The following is an 11,750-nucleotide window of genomic DNA, read 5'->3' as shown; positions in this document are numbered from 1 at the left end:
GCAAGACCATGTGATGCCAATCTCAAAGGTTTTAAATGCCCAGACTCATCTGACCTTGCCCCAACAATCAGCACCATGGGTTCTTCTAAGCAGTTGTCAGAAAGCTAGAGAAGGCTATAAGAAGATAGCAAAACGTTTTCATATGTCAATATCCTCTGTTCGAAATGTAATTAAGAAATGGCAGTCATCAGGAAAAGTGGAAGTTAAAGCAAGATCTGGAAGACCAAGAAAAATTTCAGACAGAACAGCTCGCAGGATTGTGAGAAAAACTATTCAAAACCCACGTTTGACTGCACAATCCCTCCAGAAAGATCTGGTAGACACTGGAGATGTGGTACACTATTCAACTATAAAGAGATACTTGTACAAATATGGTCTTCATGGAAGAGTCATCAGAAGAAAACCTCTTCTACGTCCTGACCACAAAAATCATCGTTTGAACTTTGCAAATGAACATATAGACAAGTCTGATGCATTTTGGAAACAAGTTCTGTGGACCGATTAGGTTAAAATTGAACTTTTTGGCAGGAATGAGCAAAGGTACGTTTGGAGAAGAAGGGGAACAGAATTTATTGGGGTACCTGTTAAAGGGGTACTCCGCCCCTAAACATCTTATCCCCTATCCAAAGGATAGGGGATAAGATATCAGATCGCCAGGGTCCCACTGCTGGGGACCCCCGGGATCTCGGCTGCGGCACCCCGCTATCATTACTGCAGAGAGCAGACTCACTCCCTGCGTAATGATGGGCAATATAGGGGCCGGAGCATCGTTACATCACGGCTCCGCCCCCTCATGATGTAACAGCCCGCCCCTCAATACAAGTCTATGGGAGGAGGCATTGCGGCCATCACGCCCACTCTCATAGACTTGAATTAAGGGGGCGGGTCGTGACATCACGAGGGGTGGAGCCGTGACCTCATGATGTATCGCTGGTCATTATGCACGGAGCGAGTCTGCTCTGTGCAGTAATGATAGCGGGATGCCGCAGCCGAGATCCTGGGGGTCCCCAGCACCGATCTGACATCTTATCCCCTATCCTTAGGATAGGGGATAAGATGTCTAGGGGCGGATCAATCATGCTTTGGGGCTGTATTACAGCCAGTGGCACAGGGAACATTTCACGAGTAGAAGGAAAAATGGATTCAATAAAATTTCAGCAAATTTTGGATGCTAACTTGATGCCATCTGTGAAAAAGCTGAAGTTAGAGAGGATGGCTTCTACAAATGGATAATGATCCTAAACACACCTTGAAATCCACAGGGGGATTACATCAAGAGGCGTAAACTGAAGGTTTTGCCATGGCCTTCACAATCTCCTGACCTCAAGATAATCGCGATCGCGGGGGTCCCAGCGGTTGGATAAAAAAAATTATCCCCTATTCTTAGGATAGGAGATAAGTTTTACTATACTGAACTACTTCTTTAACTGCAACACTTTTTTGCACTATGAAGGTACATTCACACACGCGGATTTTCTGCATATTTTACGCTGCAGGCCCGCTCTATGCTGGCTTTACATGTGCCTGCTTGTAGTGGCAATACGCCGCTACCAGAAGTCACACTGCGATGTGCGAGTCGCAGTATACTGGCACATCACGGGAGCTCTCTGCCTAGCTCAGAGCAGTGAGAGCAGTGTGAGTTCACTGCAGTGTGTCTGCTGGTTGCGGCATATTGCTGCTACCAGCAGGCACATGTAAAGCCAGCATAGAGCAGGCCTTCACCAGCGGATCCGCAGCTAAATACGCTGCGAAAATCCACGCATGTGAATGTACCCTGAAGTTGGGCTAAACCTTTAAAAATATTGGTAAAGTGGGCGTTAAATCGGGTGCTAAATATCAGAATATTTAGCACCCGGTTTCAAGCAAATGTGGTGCAGTTAAAGAACAAAAATAAAATAAAAAATGGTGCTGAATTCTTTGTCCCTCAAAAAGGTTGCAAGGTATATGCTATGGCAGCTGGAAAGTGCTTTACAGAGACATACAGTGGTAACAGAATACTAACATATACGCTGACAATAAAAATGGACCCCATATGCAGTGCCTTACAGATCCGTTTGTTCAGTATTAGCAGTGCCATGTCAAATAATTCCTCATTCAGAGGTTGCAGTGTGACTTCCCATACTATGCCTGTCAGAAAGCATAATACATAACACCATACTATAAATGCGCCACAAATAAAATGTCCAACCACAGTACCCCGGGGGGAAGTGACTGCCAAGTGTACAACGCCCAAGCTACGGTATATGACATTTCGTCCATAGCGTGCCCTCCAAACGCAGACCTACGTTATACCATTTCCTAATGTTTACTGTCCGTGGACATTGGACAATCGAGCCAGCTGTCTCTGCCACCGAAATGACATCAGACACAGGAACGATAGCCCCGCCCACAGAGACCACCACACGCGCTTCTATTGTCACACAGCACAGATAATTTTTAGGCGCGAAGTAAAATCTTCCCGTCTAGGCCCCGCCCCCATACGCCGATTGTCCTATCAGCGCAGACGAGCTCTTCCGGGTTTGCCGAGAAGCCGTGCGCGGAAGTCCATGTGTACGTATATACACACACACACACAGATACAGTATATGACTGCTTTTCATATACAGGGTTTATTATGTAACAATATGTATCTGGGGTATATGGAAAGAGTTCACAATATAGAATGTGTCACTTGCATGTTGTCGTGTTAAACCTTAGGACAGCGTTTATAGGTGTCTGTGGATCTTGTTCACACCTGTCCATGTTGCCTCTCGATTCTGTTAATGTGGTACACAAAATTGACAACACACTGTGAAGGCTATATGTAATGAACATTATTTGAGATGTGTGTGTATATATATATATATATATATATATGGAAAATCTTCAGCATTTACAGTAAAAGCAAAGTGAATGAGATTTAACCCCTTAAAGGAGATCTGCAGCGAAAGACCCTTATCCCCTATCTGCAGGATAGGGGTCTGATCGTGGGTGGTCTGAACACTGGGACCCCCTCATGATCAGACACATCCCCTATCCTGCGGATAGTGTCTATGGCTGCAGTACTCCTTTAACCCCTTAAGGACTCAGGGTTTTTCCGTTTTTGCACTTTCGTTTTTTCCTCCTTACCTTTTAAAAATCATAACCCTTTCAATTTTCCACCTAAAAATCCATATTATGGCTTATTTTTTGCGTCGCCAATTCTACTTTGCAGTGACAGTCATTTTACCCCAAAATGCACGGCGAAACGGAAAAAAAAAATCATTGCGCGACAAAATCGAAAAACTTTTGGGGGCTTCCGTTTCTACGCAGTGCATATTTCGGTAAAAATTACACCTTATCATTATTCTGTAGGTCCATACGGTTAAAATGATACCCTACTTATATAGGTTTGATTTTGTCGTACTTCTGGAAAAAATCATAACTACGTGCAGGAAAATTTATACGTTTAAAAATGTCATCTTCTGACCCCTATAACTTTTTTATTTTTCCATGTACAGGGCGGTATGAGGACTCATTTTTTTGCGCCGTGATCTGAAGTTTTTATCGGTATGATTTTTGTTTTGATCGGACTTTTTGATCACTTTTTATTCATTTTTTTAATGGTATAAAAAGTAACCAAAATACGCTTTTTTGGACTTTGGACCGTGCGGTTTAATTAATGATATATTTTTATAGTTCGGACATTTACGCACGCAGCGATACCACATATGTTTGTTTGATCAAAATGTGTCCCCCCATCCACCACACGGAGGTGGCCTCATATCGGATGGGACCCTAACATGATAACTCACCTCTGCTGAGCATATAGCCTCTGACTGTGTGACATGTTGGATTAGCCATTGACTAAACCACCTCCAGTCTGAGAGGGGTGGGGTGCACGGCTAAAGAGGGTGCCACCCCCCCCCAATTTACAAAGTAAAAACAAAAGGAAAAATAGCCAGCACAACAACCTAATACACATGTGCCCGCTGCTGTGGCAAATACAAAATGTACAAACAAGAAAGTTGCAACAGCACTCTAGGTCAAAAAATGGAGGCTCTCAGCGCACTTTTTGATCAAAATGTGTCCCCCCATCCACCACGCGGAGGTGGCCTCATATCGGATGGGACCCTAACATGATAACTCACCTCTGCTGTGCAGCAGCCACAGCAGCGGGCACATGTGTATTAGGTTGTTGTGCTGGCTATTTTTCCTTTTGTTTTTCCTTTGTAAATTGGGGGGTGTGGCAGCACCCTCTTTAGCCGTGCACCCCACCCCTCTCAGACTGGAGGTGGTTTAGTCAATGGCTAATCCAACATGTCACACAGTCAGAGGCTATATGCTCAGCAGAGGTGAGTTATCATGTTAGGGTCCCATCCGATATGAGGCCACCTCCGCGTGGTGGATGGGGGGACACATTTTGATCAAAAAGTGCGCTGAGAGCCTCCATTTTTTGACCTAGAGTGCTGTTGCAACTTTCTTGTTTGTACATATGTTTGTTTATTTTTATTTTTTACACTGTTTTATTTTTTTTATGGGAAAAGGGGGGTGATTCAAACTTTTATTAGGGAAGGGGTTAAATGACCTTTATTAACACTTTTTTTTTACATTTTTTTTTTGCAGTGTTATAGGTCCCATAGGGACCTATAACACTGCACACACTGATCTCCTATGCTGATCACTGGCGTGTATTAACACGCCTGTGATCAGCATTATCGGCGCTTGACTGCTCCTGCCTGGATCTCAGGCATGGAGCAGTCATTCGTCGGTCGGACACCGAGGAGGCAAGTAAGGGCCCTCCCGGTGTCCTGTCAGCTGTTCGGGACGCCGCGATTTCACCGTGGCGGTCCCGAACAGCCCGACTGAGCAGCCGGGTCACTTTCAGTTCACTTCTAAAGGGTTAATACCGCACATCCCCGCGATCGGCGATGTGTGGTATTAGCCGCGGGTCCCGGCTGTTGATGAGCGCCGGGACCGATGCGATATGATGCAGGATCGCGGCACGATCCCGCTTCATATCGCGGGAGCCGGCGCAGGACGTAAATATACGTCCTGCGTCATTAAGGGGTTAAAGGGGTACTCCGGTGAAAACCTTTTTTCTTTTAAATCAACTGGTGGCAGAAAGTTAAATATATTTGTAAATTACTTCTATTAAAAATCTTAATCCTTCCTGTACTTATTAACTGCTGAATACTACAGAGGAAATTCTTTTCTTTTTGGAATGCTCTCTGCTGACGTTATTTTAATAATAATAATGCTTTTATTGTTGTCCCCAGCACTGCAAGGCAGCAGTGCTAACCACTGAGCCACCATGCTACCCTTAGCATACATCTGCTACGCATGGTTGCTAAAATGGACAGAGATGTCAGCAGAGAGCACTGTGCTCGTGATGTCATCAGTGTTCCAAAAAGAAAGGAATTTCCTCTGTAGCATTTAGCAGCTAATAAGTATTGGAAGGATTAAGCTTTTTTAATAGAAGTAATTTACAAATATGTTTAACTTTCTGCCACCAGTTGATTTAAAAGAAAAAAGGTTTTCACCGGAGTACCCCTTTAACCTCTTAACCCCTTCATGACCCAGGGTTTTTCCATTTTTGCACTTTCGTTTTTTTCCTCCTTACCTTTAAAAAATCATAACTCTTTAAATTTTGCACCTAAAAATCCATATGATTGCTTATTTTTTGCACCACCAATTCTACTTTGTAATGACATCAGTCATTTTACCCAAAAATCTACAGAGAAACGGAAAAAAAATTCATTGTGCGACAAAATTGAAGAAAAAACACAATTTTGTAACTTTTGGGGCCTTCCGTTTCTACGCAGTACATTTTTTGGTAAAAATGACACTTTCTCTTTATTCTGTAGGTCCATACGGTTAAAATGATACCCTACTTATATAGGTTTGTTTTTATTGTACTTCTGGAAAAAATCATAACTACATACAGGAAAATGTATACATTTAAAATTGTCATCTTCTGACCCCTATAACTTTTTTATTTTTCTGCGTATGGGACGGTATGAGGGCTATTTTTTTGCGTCGTGATCTGAAGTTTTTAGCGGTACAATTTTTGTAATGATCGGACTTTTTGATCGCTTTTTATTCATTTTTTCATGATATGAAAAGTGACCAAAAATACGCTTTTTTGGACTTTGGAATTTTTTTGCGCGTGCGCCATTGACCGTACGGTTTAATTAATGATATATTTTAATAATTCGGACAATTCCGCACACGAAAATACCACATATGTTTATTTTTAGTTACACAGTTTTTTTTCTTAAATATGAAAAGGCGGGTGATTCAAACTTTTATTAGGGAAGGGGTTAAATGATCTTCACTTTTTTTTCCCACTTTTTTTTTGCAATGTTATAGCTCCCATAGGGGCCTATAACACTGCACACACTGATCTTTTACATTGATCACTGGTTTCTCATAGGAAACCAGTGATAAATGATTCTGCCGCTTGACTGCTCATGCCTGGATCTCAGGCACTGAGCAGTCAATCGGCGATCGAACAGCATGGAGGCAGGTAGGGATCCTCCGGCTGTCATGTAAGCTGTTCGGAATGCCGCGATTTTGCCGCGGCGATCCCGAGCAGCTCCCTGAGCTAACCGGCATTAGTTTACTTTCACTTTAGATGCGGCGTTCAACTTTGAACGCCGCGTCTAAAGGGTTAATAGCGCGCGGCACCGCGATCACTGCCGCGCACTATTAGCCACGGGTCCCGGCCGTTGCTAGGTGCCGGGCCCGACCCGCTATGACGAGGGGCCACGCAGTGGCCCCACGTTATAGAATGGGAGCCGACCCATGACATGTATGTCATGGGTCGGGAAGGGGTTAAGGACCCAGCCATTTTACACCTTAGGACCCGGCCGTTTTTTGCACATCTGACCACTGTAATTTTAAACATTAATAACTCTGGAATGCTTTTAGTTATCATTCTGATTCCGAGATTGTTTTTTCGTGACATATTCTACTTTAACATAGTGGTAAAAGTGTGGTTTTTGGTAACTTGCATCCTTTCTTGGTGAAAAATCCCCAAATTTGATGAAAAATGTGAAAATTTAGCATTTTTCTAACTTTGAAGCTCTCTGCTTGTAAGGAAAATGGACATTCCCCAAAAAAATTTTTTATTCACATATACAATATGTCCACTTTATGTTTGCATCATAAAATTGACAAGTTTTTACTTTTCAAAGACACCAGAGGGCTTCAAAGTTCAGCAGCAATTTTCCAATTGTTCACAAAATTTCCAAAATCTCAATTTTTCAGGGACCAGTTCAGGTTTGAAGTGGATTTGAAGGGTCTTCATCTTAGAAATACCCCACAAATGGCCCCATTATAAAAACTGCACCCCCCAAAGTATTCAAAATTACATTGTCAGCATTTTAACCCTTTAGGTGTTTCACAGGAATAGCAGCAAAGTGAAGGAGAAAATTCACAATCTTCATTTTTTACACTCGCATGTTCTTGTAGACCCAATTTTTGAATTTTTACAAGGGGTAAAAGGAGAAAATGTATACTTGTATTTGTAGCCCAATTTCTTTCGAGTAAGCACCTACCTCATATGTCTATGTAAAGTGTTCGGCGGGCGCAGTAGAGGGCTCAGAACCGAAGGAGCGACAAGGGGATTTTGGAGAGTATGTTTTTCTGAAATGGTTTTGGGGGGGTTTGTTGCATTTAGGAAGCCCCTATGGTGCCAGAACAGGAAAAAAGAACAACTGGCATACCATTTTGGAAACTAGACCCCTTGAGGAACGTAACAAGGAATAAAGTGAGCCTTAATACCCCACAGGTGTTTCACGACTTTTGCATATGTAAAAGAATTTCACAAAAATGTGTATTTGCCCCCAAATTTCACATTTTTGCAAGGGTTAATAGCAGAAAATACCCCCCAAAATTTGTAACCCCATCTCTTCTGAGTATGGAGGTACCCCATAAGTTGACATGAAGTGCACTACGGGCGAACTACAATGCTCAGAAGAGAAGGAGTTATATTTGGCTTTTTGAGAGCAAATTTTGCTCGGGGGCATGTCGCATTTAGGAAGCCCCTATGGTGCCAGGACAGCAAAAAAAAAAAAAACACATGGCATACCATTTTGGAAACTAGACCCCTTGAGGAACGTAACAAGGAATAAAGTGAGCCCTAATACCCCACAGGGGTTTCAAGACTTTTGCATACGTAAAAAAAAAATTTTTTTTTTCACTAAAATGTGTGTTTCCCTCCCAAATTTCACATTTTCACAAGGGTTAATAGCAGAAAATACCCCCAAAAATTTGTAACCCCCATCTCTTCTGAGTATGGAGGTACCCCATAAGTTGACCTGAAGCGCTTTTTGAGAGCAAATTTTGCTCGGGGGGCATGTCGCATTTAGGAAGCCCCTATGGGGCCAGGACAGCAACATAACCCCCACATGCCATACCATTTTGGAAACTAGACCCCTTGAGGAACGTAACAAGGGGTACAGTGAGCATTTACCCCCCACTGGTGTCTGTCAGATCTTTGGAACAGTGGGCTGAACAAAATTTTTAATTTGCACAGCCCACTGTTCCAAAGATCTGTCAGACACCAGTGGGGTGTAAATTCTCACTGCACCCCTCATTACATTCCGTGAGGGGTGTAATTTCCAAAATGGGGTCACGTGTTTTTTTTTTTTTTTGCATTTGTCAAAACTGCTGTAACAATCAGCCACCCCTGTGCAAATCACCTCAAATGTACATGGTGTACTCTCCCTTCTGGGCCTTGTTGTGCGCCCCCAGAGCACTTTGCGCCCACATATGGAGTATCTCCGTAGTCGGGAGAAATTGCATTACAAATTTTGGGGGGCTTTTTTCCCTTTTACCTCTTGTCAAAATGAAAAGTATAGGGCAACACCAGCATGTTAGTGTAAAAAAATTAATTTTTTTACACTAACATGCTGGTGTAGACCCCAACTTCACCTTTTCATAAGGGGTGAAAGGAGAAAAAGCCCCCCAAAAATTGTTAGGCAATTTCTCCCGAGTACGGCGATACCCCATATGTGGCCCTAAACTGTTGCCTTGAAATACGACAGGGCTCCAAAGTGAGAGCGCCATGTGCATTTGAGGCTTGAATTAGGGATTTGCATAGGGGTGGACATAGGGGTATTCTAAGCCAGTGATTCCCAAACAGGGTGCCTCCAGCTGTTGCAAAACTCCCAGCATGCTTGGACAGTCAACGGCTGTCCGACAATACTGGGAGTTGTTGTTTTGCAACAGCTGGAGGCTCCATTTTGAAAACAGTGGTGTGCCAGACGTTTTTCATTTTTATTGGGGAGGGGGGCTGTGTAGGGGTATGTGTATATGTAGTGTTTTTTACTTAATATTTTATTTTGTGTTAGTGTAGTGTAGTGTTTTTAGAGTACAGTCACACGGGCGGGGGATTACAGCGAGTTTCCCGCTGCGAGTTTGAGCTGCCGCGCAAAATTTGCTGCATCGCAAACTTGCAGCCTGATACTCACTGTAAGCCCCTGCCCATGTGAATGTACCCTGTACATTCACAGGGGGGCGGGGGGGGGGGGGATCTCCAGCTGTTGCAAAACTACAACTCCCAGCATGCACAGTCTATCAGTTATAGTTTTGCAACAGCTGGAGGCACACGGGTTGGGAAACGCTGAGTTAGGAAACAGACAATGTTTCTCAACCAGTGTGCCTCCAGTTGTTTCAAAACCACTACTCCCAAACATTCTGAGGCATGCTGGAAGTAGTAGTTCGGCAACATCTTTAGAGCCAGATGTTGCCAAACTACAACTCCCAGCATGCTTGGAGTTGTAGTTTTGCAACATCTGGAGGACTACAGTTTGCACTAATACAGTGGTTCCCAATCTGTGTCCTTCCTGATGTTGCAAAACTACAACTCCCAGTATGCCAAAACTGTCCAGGCATGCTGGGAGTTGTAGTTCTGCAACATCTGAAGGGCACAGTGGTCCCAAAACTGTGGACCTCCAGATGTTGCAAAACTGCAACTCCCAGCATGCCCAGACGCCAAGGGCTGGCTGGGCATGCTGGGAGTTGTAGTATACAGGGTCCCATTACAGCAATGCATGTCGCTTTACGGCGACATGCATTGCTGTAAAGGGCCCGACCGCGGCTGAAGATCCACTCACCTGTCGCCACCGCCGCCGCCTTCATCGCTGACATTCGGGTCTTCAGGGACGCGGGCTTCAGCAGGTCATTTTATGTTATTTTTTAATTCTCCCACCCCGGTGTGCGCGCCTGTGAATCACGCCGGCGCAGAGGGGAAGGGAAGCCTGCATGCGCATTGCGTGTACGTGCGCACACCGTGTCCCCCTCCCCCCTGCAGCGCCGGGAGTGAGTCACAGGTGCACAGGCTGGGAAGGGTATAAATGCAGGGGATGGTGCGCCACCCCCCCGGACTATGTTCCCGCCGGGCCCCCTGTCCACCCTCCTTTGTCACCCCTCTGTTAGCCCCTTTCACCCTTTTCCACTTTCCTGTAATCCATGTCCAACCCCCACTATTTACCCCTCTGTCCCTTTGTCATCCCTGTCCACCTCTCTGTTACCACCTTGTCACTCCTGTCCACCTCTCTTTCACCCTCTACGCCCCCTTTGTCACCCATGTACACTCTTCTACGCCCCTTTGTCACCATGTTCACCCCCAACACCCCTTGTCACCCATTTACACCCCCAACACCCTTCTGTCAATCATGTACATACCTCTGTCATCCATGTACACTCCTTTTTTTTTTCTTTTTTGCTCGGTAGGGGTTCCCCGCAAACATTTTTTTTTTTTTTTTTTAAGGACATGGCCCATTTTGGCCTTGAGGAAACAGCCAATTTTTATTTTTTCGTTTTTTTCCTCCTTGCCTTCTTAGGCTATGTTCACTCCTTAGAATTTCTGTGCAAAATTTTGCACGGAGATTCCGGAGCAGCAGAGTCCCCTTGAATTCAACAGGATTCTACTGCGCTGTGCACAAGGCGGAATTTCCGTGCCAGATGTTTCCGGCACGGAAAGTTCGTGTCCGCAAAAAGAATAAACCTGTTAATTCTTTCTGCGGACTCTCCACAGAATGCATAGCTGACTATGAGACACGCGGCCTTCCTGTGTGGTCTCGGTGCCCGCAGTATCCTGAATGTCCGCACAGAGGTTTTCAGTGCAGACATTCCAAGGTCTAAACATAGCCGAAGAGCCATAACTTTTATTTTTCTATCTATGAATCCATAGGAGTGCTTTCTTTATGGTACAAATGACATGTTCTCTTTATTCTGTAGGCCAATTCGATTAAAACTATACTCCATTATATAGATTTTCTATTATTGTATGCAAACTTTTTTTAAACAAAATTGGTATGCAGAGAATTGGGCTTTTCTAACCCCTATAACTTTTTCTGTATACAGGTATGTATGAGGGCTCATATTTTGCACCGTATCTATAGCTTTTATCGGGACCATTTTTGTGTTGATGGGACTTTTTATTCATTTTTTTTCATTTATATTTCATTAGGGCGATTTTATATTTTTTTATTAGGGAAGGGAGTTTTATATAAACATAGAAACATTTTTTATTTTTAATGGTCACAGGAAGAAGTAGTAATAGCGGAGCAACTCACCTTGTGTGCTGGAGGTGATTCAACCGAAGAACATCGCGGTCAAGCGAGGAAGCATCGGGATGCTGAAGATGTTACGGGGGGAAGTCAGACGTCGGGCAACAGCCGTATCGCTGGGGCCTGACGAAGCACCAAACGGTGCGATACGGCTGTGGCCCGACGTCTGACTTCCCTCAGTAACATCTTCAGCATCCCACTGCTTCCTCG

General features: G+C 44.1%; 1 protein-coding gene across 3 annotated transcripts in view; it reads left to right on the top strand.

The window, feature by feature from the left end:
* Window positions 1-2,400: 2,400 nt before the first annotated feature.
* Window positions 2,401-11,750, top strand: part of FANCC (FA complementation group C) — a 428,253-nt gene continuing 418,903 nt past the window's right edge. For all 3 annotated transcript variants that reach the window (XM_056524729.1, XM_056524736.1, XM_056524721.1), the window contains exon 1: window positions 2,401-2,550. The gene's annotated coding sequence lies outside the window, so the exon portion shown is untranslated. The remainder of the gene's footprint in view (window positions 2,551-11,750) is intronic.

This window comes from Hyla sarda, chromosome 1, assembly GCF_029499605.1.
Source record: "Hyla sarda isolate aHylSar1 chromosome 1, aHylSar1.hap1, whole genome shotgun sequence".
NCBI classification, from domain to species: Eukaryota; Metazoa; Chordata; class Amphibia; order Anura; family Hylidae; genus Hyla; species Hyla sarda.
The sequence above is the reverse complement of the archived record's forward strand: the minus strand, read 5'-3'. Positions and strand labels throughout refer to the sequence as shown.